Below are 12529 nucleotides of genomic sequence, written 5' to 3' on the forward strand. Positions count from 1 at the left end.
CCTAGGTTTTTTCAGCCCTGTGATGCTACTGCCATTCTGACTCCCCAAATTCCAGATGGACCAAGATTCCTCCCAGATAAAAGGTGCCACACAAGAAAGCTCTTGCTGCCCACAGAGTGCTCGGACTGCTCCACCAACTGCACCTGAAAGCCAAAACTCACAGGCTTTCTTTCCTGGGGATAAGGGCTGTTTTTCCCTTTTTTCAGCCCTGCGCTTCAAGTGCCTGTCTCAGCTTCCCAAAATGGAAGAGAAAGGAAGATTCCTCCCAGACAGAAGGTGCCACACAAGAAAGCTCTTGCTGCCCACAGAGTGCCCAGTCTGCCCCACCAACTGCATTAGAAATACAAATATAGGAGACTTTCTTTCCTGAGGACAAAGGCTGCTCCTAGGTTTTTTCAGCCCTGTGATGCTACTGCCATTCTGACTCCCCAAATTCCAGATGCACCAAGATTCCTCCCAGATAAAAGGTGCCACACAAGAAAGCTCTTGCTGCCCACAGAGTGCCTAGGCTGACCTAGCAACTGCACTGGAAAACCAAAGCTCCCAGGCTTTCTCTCCTGGTGGATGAGGCTGCTGTTTCCTTTTTTCAGCCCTGCGCTTCAAGTGCCCGTCCCACTTCCCCAAAAAGGAAGAGAAATGAACATTCTTCCAGACAAAAGGTGCCACACAAGAAAGCTCTTGCTGCCCACAGGGTGCCCAGGGTGCACCACCAACTGCACCTGAAAGCCAAACCTTACATGCTTTTTGTTCTTGGGGAAGGAGCTGCTGTTCCCTTTTTTTAACCCTGCGCTTCAAGTGCCTGTCTCAGCTCCCCAAAATGGAAGAGAAAGGAAGATTCCTCCCAGACAGAAGGTGCCACACAAGAAAGCTCTTACTGCCCACAGATTGCCCAGGCTGCTCCACCAACTGCACCTGAAAGCCAAAGCTCACAGGCTTTCTTTCCTGGGGATAAGGGCTGTTTTTCCCTTTTTCAGCCCTGCGTTTCAAGTGCCTGTCTCAGCTCCCCAAAATGGAAGAGAAAGGAAGATTCCTCCCAGACAAAAGGTGCCACACAAGAAAGCTCTTGCTGCCCACAGAGTGCCCGGACTGCTCCACCAACTGCACCTGAAAGCCAAAACTCACAGGCTTTCTTTCCTGGGGATAAGGGCTGTTTTTCCCTTTTTTCAGCCCTGCGCTTCAAGTGCCTGTCTCAGCTCCCCAAAATGGAAGAGAAAGGAAGATTCCTCCCAGACAGAAGGTGCCACACAAGAAAGCTCTTGCTGCCCACAGAGTGCCCAGTCTGCCCCACCAACTGCATTAGAAATACAGATATAGGAGACTTTCTTTCCTGAGGACAAAGGCTGCTCCTAGGTTTTTTCAGCCCTGTGATGCTACTGCCATTCTGACTCCCCAAATTCCAGATGCACCAAGATTCCTCCCAGATAAAAGGTACCACACAAGAAAGCTCTTGCTGCCCACAGAGTGCCTAGGCTGACCTAGCAACTGCACTGGAAAACCAAAGCTCCCAGGCTTTCTCTCCTGGTGGATGAGGCTGCTGTTTCCTTTTTTCAGCCCTGCGCTTCAAGTGCCCGTCCCGCTTCCCCAAAAAGGAAGAGAAAAGAACATTCTTCCAGACAAAAGGTGCCACACAAGAAAGCTCTTGCTGCCCACAGGGTGCCCAGGGTGCACCACCAACTGCACCTGAAAGCCAAACCTTACATGCTTTTTGTTCTTGGGGAAGGAGCTGCTGTTCCCTTTTTTTAACCCTGCGCTTCAAGTGCCTGTCTCAGCTCCCCAAAATGGAAGAGAAAGGAAGATTCCTCCCAGACAAAAGGTGCCACACAAGAAAGCTCTTGCTGCCCACAGAGTGCCCAGGCTGCTCCACCAACTGCACCTGAAAGCCAAAACTCACAGGATTTCGTTCCGGGGGATAAGGGCTGTTTTTCCCTTTTTTTAACCCTGCGCTTCAAGTGCCTGTCTCAGCTCCCCAAAATGGAAGAGAAAGGAAGATTCCTCCCAGACAAAAGGTGCCACACAAGAAAGCTCTTGCTGCCCACAAAGTACTCCGGCTGCCCCACCAACTGCATTAGAAATACAAATGTAGGAGACTTTCTTTCCTGAGGATAAGGGCTGCTCTTAGGTTTTTTCAGCCCTGTGATGCTACTGCCATTCTGACTCCCCAGATTCCAGATGGACCAAGATTCCTCCCAGATAAAAGGTGCCACACAAGAAAGCTCTTGCTGCCCACAGGGTGCCCAGGGTGCACCACCAACTTCCTCAGAAACGCAAATGTCGGAGGCTTTTTTACCTGGAGATAAGGGCTGTTTTTTCCTTTTTTCAGCCCTGCGCTTCTACTGCCATTCCGACTGCCAAAATTCCAGATGCACCAAGATTCCTCCCAGACAAAAGGTGCCACAGAAGAAAGCTCTTGCTGCCCACAGAGTGCCCAGGGTGCCGCAACAACTGAACCTGAAAGCCAAACCTTACACGCTTTTTGTACTTGGGGAAGGAGCTGCTGTTCCCTTTTTTTCCGCTCTGCGCTTCAAGTGTCAGTCCCACCTCCCCAAAATGGAAGTAAATGAAGATTGCTCCCAGACAAAGGTGCCACACAAAAAAGCTCTTGCTGCCCACAGAGTGCCTAGGCTGACCTACCAACTGCACCTGAAAACCAAAGGCTTTCTCTCCTGGGGGATGCGGCTGCTGTTCCCTATTTTCAGCCCTCCGCTCCAAGTGCTGGTCCCACCTCCCCAAAATGGAAGAGAAATGAAGATTCCTCCAGACAAAAGGTGCCACACAAGAAAGCTCTTGCTGCCCACAGAGTGCCCAGGCTGCTCCACCAACTGCACCTGAAAGCCAAACCTTACATGCTTTTTGTTCTTGGGGAAGGAGCTGCTGTTCCCTTTTTTTAACCCTGCGCTTCAAGTGCCTGTCTCAGCTCCCCAAAATGGAAGAGAAAGGAAGATTCCTCCCAGACAGAAAGTGCCACACAAGAAAGCTCTTGCTGCCCACAGAGTGCCCAGGCTGTTCCACCAACTGCACCTGAAAGCCAAAACTTAAAGGCTTTCTGTCATGGGTGAAAGGGCTGCTCTTTAATTTTTTCAGCCCTGCGCTTCAAGTGCCAGTCCCACCTCCCCAAAATGGAAGAGAAATGAAGATTCCTCCAGACAAAAGGTGCCACACAAGAAAGCTCTTGCTGCCCACAGAGTGCTCCGGCTACCCCTCCAACTGCATTAGAAATGGAAATATAGGAGACTTTCTTTCCTGAGGATAAGGGCTGCTCCTAGGTTTTTTCAGCCCTGTGATGCTACTGCCATTCTGACTCCCCAAATTCCAGATGGACCAAGATTCCTCCCAGATAAAAGGTGCCACACAAGAAAGCTCTTGCTGCCCACAGAGTGCCCACGCTGCTCCACCAACTGCACCTGAAAGCCAAAACTCACAGGCTTTCTTTCCTGGGGATAAGGGCTGTTTTTCCCTTTTTTCAGCCCTGCGCTTCAAGTGCCTGTCTCAGCTCCCCAAAATGGAAGAGAAAGGAAGATTCCTCCCAGACAGAAGGTGCCACACAAGAAAGCTCTTGCTGCCCACAGAGTGCCTAGGCTGACCTAGCAACTGCACTGGAAAACCAAAGCTCACACGCTTTCTCTCCTGGTGGATGAGGCTGCTGTTTCCTTTTTTCAGCCCTGCGCTTCAAGGGCCCGTCCCACCTCCCAAAAAAGGAAGAGAAATGAAGATTCCTCCTGACAAAAGGTGCCACACAAGAAAGCTCTTGCTGCCCACAGGGTGCCCAGGGTGCACCACCAACTGCACCTGAAAGCCAAACCTTACATGCTTTTTGTTCTTGGGGAAGGAGCTGCTGTTCCCTTTTTTTAACCCTGCGCTTCAAGTGCCTGTCTCAGCTCCCCAAAATGGAAGAGAAAGGAAGATTCCTCCCAGACAGAAGGTGCCACACAAGAAAGCTCTTGCTGCCCACAGATTGCCCAGGCTGCTCCACCAACTGCACCTGAAAGCCAAAGCTCACAGGCTTTCTTTCCTGGGGATAAGGGCTGTTTTTCCCTTTTTCAGCCTTGCGCTTCAAGTGCCTGTCTCAGCTCCCCAAAATGGAAGAGAAAGGAAGATTCCTCCCAGACAAAAGGTGCCACACAAGAAAGCTCTTGCTGCCCACAAATTACTCCGGCTGCCCCACCAACTGCATTAGAAATACAAATGTAGGAGACTTTCTTTCCTGAGGATAAGGGCTGCTCCTAGGTTTTTTCAGCCCTGTGATGCTACTGCCATTCTGACTCCCCAGATTCCAGATGGACCAAGATTCCTCCCAGACAAAAGGTACCACAGAAGAAAGCTCTTGCTGCCCACAGAGTGCCCAGACTGGTCTTTCAAGTGCATCAGAAAGGCAAATCTAGGAGGCTTTCTTTCCTGGGGATAAGGGCTGTTTCTCCCTTTTTTCAACCCTGTGATGCTACTGCCATTCCGACTGCCAAAATTCCCGATGCACCAAGATTCCTCCCAGACAAAAGGTGACACACAAGAAAGCTCTTGCTGCCCACAGAGTGCCCGGACTGCTCCACCAACTGCACCTGAAAGCCAAAAGTCACAGGCTTTCTTTCCTGGGGATAAGGGCTGTTTTTCCCTTTTTTCAGCCCTGCGCTTAAAGTGCCTGTCTCAGCTCCCCAAAATGGAAGAGAAAGGAAGATTCCTCCCAGACAGAAGGTGCCACACAAGAAAGCTCTTGCTGCCCACAGGGTGCCCAGGGTGCACCACCAACTGCACCTGAAAGCCAAACCTTACATGCTTTTTGTTCTTGGGGAAGGAGCTGCTGTTCCCTTTTTTTAACCCTGCGCTTCAAGTGCCTGTCTCAGCTCCCCAAAATGGAAGAGAAATGAAGATTCCTCCCAGACAAAAGGTGCCACAGAAGAAAGCTCTTGCTGCCCACAGAGTGCCCAGGCTGGTCTTTCAAGTGCATCAGAAAGGCAAATCTAGGAGGCTTTCTTTCCTGGGGATAAGGGCTGTTTCTCCCTTTTTTCAACCCTGTGATGCTACTGCCATTCCGACTGCCAAAATTCCAGATGCACCAAGATTCCTCCCAGACAAAAGGTGCCACAGAAGAAAGCTCTTGCTGCCCACAGAGTGCCCAGGGTGCCCCAACAACTGAACCTGAAAGCCAAACCTTACACGCTTTTTGTACTTGGGGAAGGAGCTGCTGTTCCCTTTTTTTCCGCTCTGCGCTTCAAGTGTCAGTCCCACCTCCCCAAAATGGAAGTAAATGAAGATTGCTCCCAGACAAAGGTGCCACACAAAAAAGCTCTTGCTGCCCACAGAGTGCCTAGGCTGACCTACCAACTGCACCTGAAAACCAAAGGCTTTCTCTCCTGGGGGATGAGGCTGCTGTTCCCTATTTTCAGCCCTCCGCTCCAAGTGCTGGTCCCACCTCCCCAAAATGGAAGAGAAATGAAGATTCCTCCAGACAAAAGGTGCCACACAAGAAAGCTCTTGCTGCCCACAGAGTGCCCAGACTGCTCCACCAACTGCACCTGAAAGCCAAACCTTACATGCTTTTTGTTCTTGGGGAAGGAGCTGCTGTTCCCTTTTTTTAACCCTGCGCTTCAAGTGCCTGTCTCAGCTCCCCAAAATGGAAGAGAAATGAAGATTCCTCCCAGACAGAAAGTGCCACACAAGAAAGCTCTTGCTGCCCACAGAGTGCCCAGGCTGTTCCACCAACTGCACCTGAAAGCCAAAACTTAAAGGCTTTCTGTCATGGGTGAAAGGGCTGCTCTTTAATTTTTTCAGCCCTGCGCTTCAAGTGCCAGTCCCACCTCCCCAAAATGGAAGAGAAATGAAGATTCCTCCAGACAAAAGGTGCCACACAAGAAAGCTCTTGCTGCCCACAGAGGGCTCCGGCTACCCCTCCAACTGCATTAGAAATGGAAATATAGGAGACTTTCTTTCCTGAGGATAAGGGCTGCTCCTAGGTTTTTTCAGCCCTGTGATGCTACTGCCATTCTGACTCCCCAAATTCCAGATGGACCAAGATTCCTCCCAGATAAAAGGTGCCACACAAGAAAGCTCTTGCTGCCCACAGAGTGCTCGGACTGCTCCACCAACTGCACCTGAAAGCCAAAACTCACAGGCTTTCTTTCCTGGGGATAAGGGCTGTTTTTCCCTTTTTTCAGCCCTGCGCTTCAAGTGCCTGTCTCAGCTCCCCAAAATGGAAGAGAAAGGAAGATTCCTCCCAGACAGAAGGTGCCACACAAGAAAGCTCTTGCTGCCCACAGAGTGCCTAGGCTGACCTAGCAACTGCACTGGAAAACCAAAGCTCACACGCTTTCTCTCCTGGTGGATGAGGCTGCTGTTTCCTTTTTTCAGCCCTGCGCTTCAAGGGCCCGTCCCACCTCCCAAAAAAGGAAGAGAAATGAAGATTCCTCCTGACAAAAGGTGCCACACAAGAAAGCTCTTGCTGCCCACAGGGTGCCCAGGGTGCACCACCAACTGCACCTGAAAGCCAAACCTTACATGCTTTTTGTTCTTGGGGAAGGAGCTGCTGTTCCCTTTTTTTAACCCTGCGCTTCAAGTGCCTGTCTCAGCTCCCCAAAATGGAAGAGAAAGGAAGATTCCTCCCAGACAAAAGGTGCCACACAAGAAAGCTCTTGCTGCCCACAGAGTGCCCAGGCTGCTCCACCAACTGCACCTGAAAGCCAAAACTCACAGGCTTTCGTTCCTGGGGATAAGGGCTGTTTTTCCCTTTTTTTAACCCTGCGCTTCAAGTGCCTGTCTCAGCTCCCCAAAATGGAAGAGAAAGGAAGATTCCTCCCAGACAAAAGGTGCCACACAAGAAAGCTCTTGCTGCCCACAAAGTACTCCGGCTGCCCCACCAACTGCATTAGAAATACAAATGTAGGAGACTTTCTTTCCTGAGGATAAGGGCTGCTCCTAGGTTTTTTCAGCCCTGTGATGCTACTGCCATTCTGACTCCCCAGATTCCAGATGGACCAAGATTCCTCCCAGATAAAAGGTGCCACACAAGAAAGCTCTTGCTGCCCACAGAGTGCCCAGGCTGACCTACCAACTTCCTCAGAAACGCAAATGTCGGAGGCTTTTTTACCTGAAGATAAGGGCTGTTTTTTCCTTTTTTCAGCCCTTTGCTTCTACTGCCATTCCGACTGCCAAAATTCCAGATGCACCAAGATTCCTCCCAGACAAAAGGTGCCACAGAAGAAAGCTCTTGCTGCCCACAGAGTGCCCAGGCTGGTCTTTCAAGTGCATCAGAAAGGCAAATCTAGGAGGCTTTCTTTCCTGGGGATAAGGGCTGTTTCTCCCTTTTTTCAACCCTGTGATGCTACTGCCATTCCGACTGCCAAAATTCCAGATGCACCAAGATTCCTCCCAGACAAAAGGTGCCACAGAAGAAAGCTCTTGCTGCCCACAGAGTGCCCAGGGTGCCCCAACAACTGAACCTGAAAGCCAAACCTTACACGCTTTTTGTACTTGGGGAAGGAGCTGCTGTTCCCTTTTTTTCCGCTCTGCGCTTCAAGTGTCAGTCCCACCTCCCCAAAATGGAAGTAAATGAAGATTGCTCCCAGACAAAGGTGCCACACAAAAAAGCTCTTGCTGCCCACAGAGTGCCTAGGCTGACCTACCAACTGCACCTGAAAACCAAAGGCTTTCTCTCCTGGGGGATGCGGCTGCTGTTCCCTATTTTCAGCCCTCCGCTCCAAGTGCTGGTCCCACCTCCCCAAAATGGAAGAGAAATGAAGATTCCTCCAGACAAAAGGTGCCACACAAGAAAGCTCTTGCTGCCCACAGAGTGCCCAGACTGCTCCACCAACTGCACCTGAAAGCCAAACCTTACATGCTTTTTGTTCTTGGGGAAGGAGCTGCTGTTCCCTTTTTTTAACCCTGCGCTTCAAGTGCCTGTCTCAGCTCCCCAAAATGGAAGAGAAATGAAGATTCCTCCCAGACAGAAAGTGCCACACAAGAAAGCTCTTGCTGCCCACAGAGTGCCCAGTCTGCCCCACCAACTGCATTAGAAATACAAATATAGGAGACTTTCTTTCCTGAGGACAAAGGCTGCTCCTAGGTTTTTTCAGCCCTGTGATGCTACTGCCATTCTGACTCCCCAAATTCCAGATGCACCAAGATTCCTCCCAGATAAAAGGTGCCACACAAGAAAGCTCTTGCTGCCCACAGAGTGCCTAGGCTGACCTAGCAACTGCACTGGAAAACCAAAGCTCACAGGCTTTCTCTCCTGGTGGATGAGGCTGCTGTTTCCTTTTTTCAGCCCTGCGCTTCAAGTGCCCGTCCCACTTCCCCAAAAAGGAAGAGAAATGAACATTCTTCCAGACAAAAGGTGCCACACAAGAAAGCTCTTGCTGCCCACAGAGTGCCCAGACTGCTCCACCAACTGCACCTGAAAGCCAAACCTTACATGCTTTTTGTTCTTGGGGAAGGCGCTGCTGTTCCCTTTTTTTAACCCTGCGCTTCAAGTGCCTGTCTCAGCTCCCCAAAATGGAAGAGAAAGGAAGATTCCTCCCAGACAAAAGGTGCCACACAAGAAAGCTCTTGCTGCCCACAGAGTGCCCAGGCTGCTCCACCAACTGCACCTGAAAGCCAAAACTCACAGGCTTTCTTTCCTGGGGATAAGGGCTGTTTTTCCCTTTTTTTAACCCTGCGCTTCAAGTGCCTGTCTCAGCTCCCCAAAATGGAAGAGAAAGGAAGATTCCTCCCAGACAAAAGGTGCCACACAAGAAAGCTCTTGCTGCCCACAAAGTACTCCGGCTGCCCCACCAACTGCATTAGAAATACAAATGTAGGAGACTTTCTTTCCTGAGGATAAGGGCTGCTCCTAGGTTTTTTCAGCCCTGTGATGCTACTGCCATTCTGACTCCCCAAATTCCAGATGGACCAAGATTCCTCCCAGATAAAAGGTGCCACACAAGAAAGCTCTTGCTGCCCACAGAGTGCCCAGGCTGCTCCACCAACTGCACCTGAAAGCCAAAACTCACAGGCTTTCTTTCCTGAGGATAAGGGCTGTTTTTCCCTTTTTTCAGCCCTGCGCTTCAAGTGCCTGTCTCAGCTCCCCAAAATGGAAGAGAAAGGAAGATTCCTCCCAGACAGAAGGTGCCACACAAGAAAGCTCTTGCTGCCCACAGGGTGCCCAGGGTGCACCACCAACTGCACCTGAAAGCCAAACCTTACATGCTTTTTGTTCTTGGGGAAGGAGCTGCTGTTCCCTTTTTTTAACCCTGCGCTTCAAGTGCCTGTCTCAGCTCCCCAAAATGGAAGAGAAAGGAAGATTCCTCCCAGACAGAAGGTGCCACACAAGAAAGCTCTTGCTGCCCACAGGGTGCCCAGGCTGCTCCACCAACTGCACCTGAAAGCCAAAACTCACAGGCTTTCTTTCCTGGGGATAAGGGCTGTTTTTCCCTTTTTCAGCCCTGCGCTTCAAGTGCCTGTCTCAGCTCCCCAAAATGGAAGAGAAAGGAAGATTCCTCCCAGACAAAAGGTGCCACACAAGAAAGCTCTTGCTGCCCACAAATTACTCCGGCTGCCCCACCAACTGCATTAGAAATTCAAATGTAGGAGACTTTCTTTCCTGAGGATAAGGGCTGCTCCTAGGTTTTTTCAGCCCTGTGATGCTACTGCCATTCTGACTCCCCAGATTCCAGATGGACCAAGATTCCTCCCAGACAAAAGGTGCCACAGAAGAAAGCTCTTGCTGCCCACAGAGTGCCCAGACTGGTCTTTCAAGTGCATCAGAAAGGCAAATCTAGGAGGCTTTCTTTCCTGGGGATAAGGGCTGTTTCTCCCTTTTTTCAACCCTGTGATGCTACTGCCATTCCGACTGCCAAAATTCCAGATGCACCAAGATTCCTCCCAGACAAAAGGTGCCACAGAAGAAAGCTCTTGCTGCCCACAGAGTGCCCAGGGTACCCCAACAACTGCACCTGAAAGCCAAACCTTAAACGCTTTTTGTACTTGGGGAAGGAGCTGCTGTTCCCTTTTTTAACCCTGCGCTTCAAGTGCCGGTCCCACCTCCCCAAAATGGAAGAGAAATGAAGATTGCTCCCAGACAAAGGTGCCACACAAAAAAGCTCTTGCTGCCCACAGAGTGCCTAGGCTGACCTACCAACTGCACCTGAAAACCAAAGCTCCCAGGCTTTCTCTCCGGGGGGATGAGGCTGCTGTTCCCTTTTTTTCAGCCCTGCGCTCCAAGTGCTGGTCCCACCTCCCCAAAATGGAAGAGAAATGAAGATTCCTCCAGACAAAAGGTGCCACACAAGAAAGCTCTTGCTGCCCACAGGGTGCCCAGGGTGCACCACCAACTGAACCTGAAAGCCAAACCTTACAGGCTTTTTGTACTTGGGGAAGGCGCTGCTGTTCCCTTTTATTCCGCTCTGCGCTTCAAGTGCCTCTATTAGCTCCCCAAAATGGAAGAGAAATGAAGATTGCTCCCAGATAAAGGTACAACACAAAAAAGCTCTTGCTGCCCACGGAGTGCCTAGGCTTACCTACCAACTGCACCTGAAAACCAAAGCTCACAGGCTTTCTCTCCTGGGGGAGGAGGCTACTGTTTCCTTTTTTCAGCCCTGCCCACCAAGTGCTGGTCCCACCTCCCCAAAAAGGAAGAGAAAGGAAGATTCCTCCAGACAAAAGGTGCCACTGAAGAAAGCTCTTGCTGCCCACAAAGTACTCCAGCTACCCCTCCAACTGCATTAGAAATACAAATGTAGGAAACTTTCTTTCCTGAGGATAAGGGCTGCTCCTAGGTTTTTTCAGCCCTGTGATGCTACTGCCATTCTGACTCCCCAAATTCCAGATGGACCAAGATTCCTCCCAGACAAAAGGTGCCACAGAAGAAAGCTCTTCCTGCCCACAGACTGCCCAGGGTGCCACACCAACTGAACCTGAAAGCCAAAACTTACACGCGTTTTGTACTTGGGGAAGGAGCTGCTGTTCCCTTTTTTTCAGCTCTGCGCTTCAAGTGCCGGTCCCACCTCCCCAAAATGGAAGAAAAATGAAGATTCCTCCAGACAAAAGATGCCACACAAGAAAGCTCTTGCTGCCCACAGAGTGCTCCGACTACCCCACCAACTGCATTAGAAATACAAATGTAGGAGACTTTCTTTCCTGAGGATAAGGGCTGCTCCTAGGTTTTTTCAGCCCTGTGATGCTGCTGCCATTCTGACTCCCCAGATTCCAGATGGACCAAGATTCCTCCCAGATAAAAGGTACCACACAAGAAAGCTCTTGCTGCCCACAGAGTGCCCAGGCTGACCTACCAACTTCCTCAGAAACGCAAATGTCGGAGGCTTTTTTACCTGGAGATAAGGGCTGTTTTTTCCTTTTTTCAGCCCTTTGCTTCTACTGCCATTCTGACTCCCAAAATTCCAGATGCACCAAGATTCCTCCCAGACAAAAGGAGACACAAAACAAAGCTCTTGCTGCCCACAGAGTGCTCAGGCTGGTCTTTCAAGTGCATCAGAAAGGCAAATCTAGGAGGCTTTCTTTCCTGGGGATTAGGGCTGTTTCTCCCTTTTTTCAACCCTGTGATGCTACTGCCATTCCGACTGCCAAAATTCCAGATGCACCAAGATTCCTCCCAGACAAAAGGTGCCACACAAGAAAGCTCTTGCTGCTTGCAGGGTGCCCAGGGTGCACCACCAACTGCACCTGAAAGCCAAACCTTACATGCTTTTTGTTCTTGGGGAAGGAGCTGCTGTTCCCCTTTTTTAACCCTGCGCTTCAAGTGCCTGTCTCAGCTCTCGAAAATGGAAGAGAAATGAAGATTCCTCCCAGACAAAGGTGCCACACAAGAAAGCTCTTGCTGCCCACAGAGTGCCCAGGCTGCTCCACCAACTGCACCTGAAAGCCAAAACTCACAGGATTTCTTTCCTGGGGATAAGGGCTGTTTTTCCCTTTTTTCAGCTCTGCGCTTCAAGTGCCTGTCTCAGCTTCCCAAAATGGAAGAGAAAGGAAGATTCCTCCCAGACAGAAGGTGCCACACAAGAAAGCTCTTGCTGCCCACAGAGTGCTCTGGCTACCCCACCAACTGCACCTGAAAGCCAAACCTTACATGCTTTTTGTTCTTGGGGAAGGAGCTGCTGTTCCCTTTTTTTAACCCTGCGCTTCAAGTGCCTGTCTCAGCTCCCCAAAATGGAAGAGAAAGGAAGATTCCTCCCAGAGAAAAGATGCCACTCAAGAAAGCTCTTGCTGCCCACAAAGTACTCCGGCTACCCCACCAACTGCATTAGAAATACAAATGTAGGAGACTTTCTTTCCTGAGGACAAGGGCTGCTCCTAGGTTTTTTCAGCCCTTTGCTTCTACTGCCATTCTGACACCCAAAATTCCAGATGCACCAAGATTCCTCCCAGATAAAAGGAGACAGAAAAGAAAGCTCTTGCTGCCCACAGAGTGCCCAGGCTGGTCTTTCAAGTGCATCAGAAAGGCAAATCTAGGAGGCTTTCTTTCCTGGGGATAAGGGCTGTTTCTCCCTTTTTTCAACCCTGTGATGCTACTGCCATTCCGACTGCCAATATTCCAGATGCACCAAGATTC

Source organism: Pseudopipra pipra, chromosome 5, assembly GCF_036250125.1.
Source record: "Pseudopipra pipra isolate bDixPip1 chromosome 5, bDixPip1.hap1, whole genome shotgun sequence".
Lineage (NCBI taxonomy): Eukaryota > Metazoa > Chordata > Aves > Passeriformes > Pipridae > Pseudopipra > Pseudopipra pipra.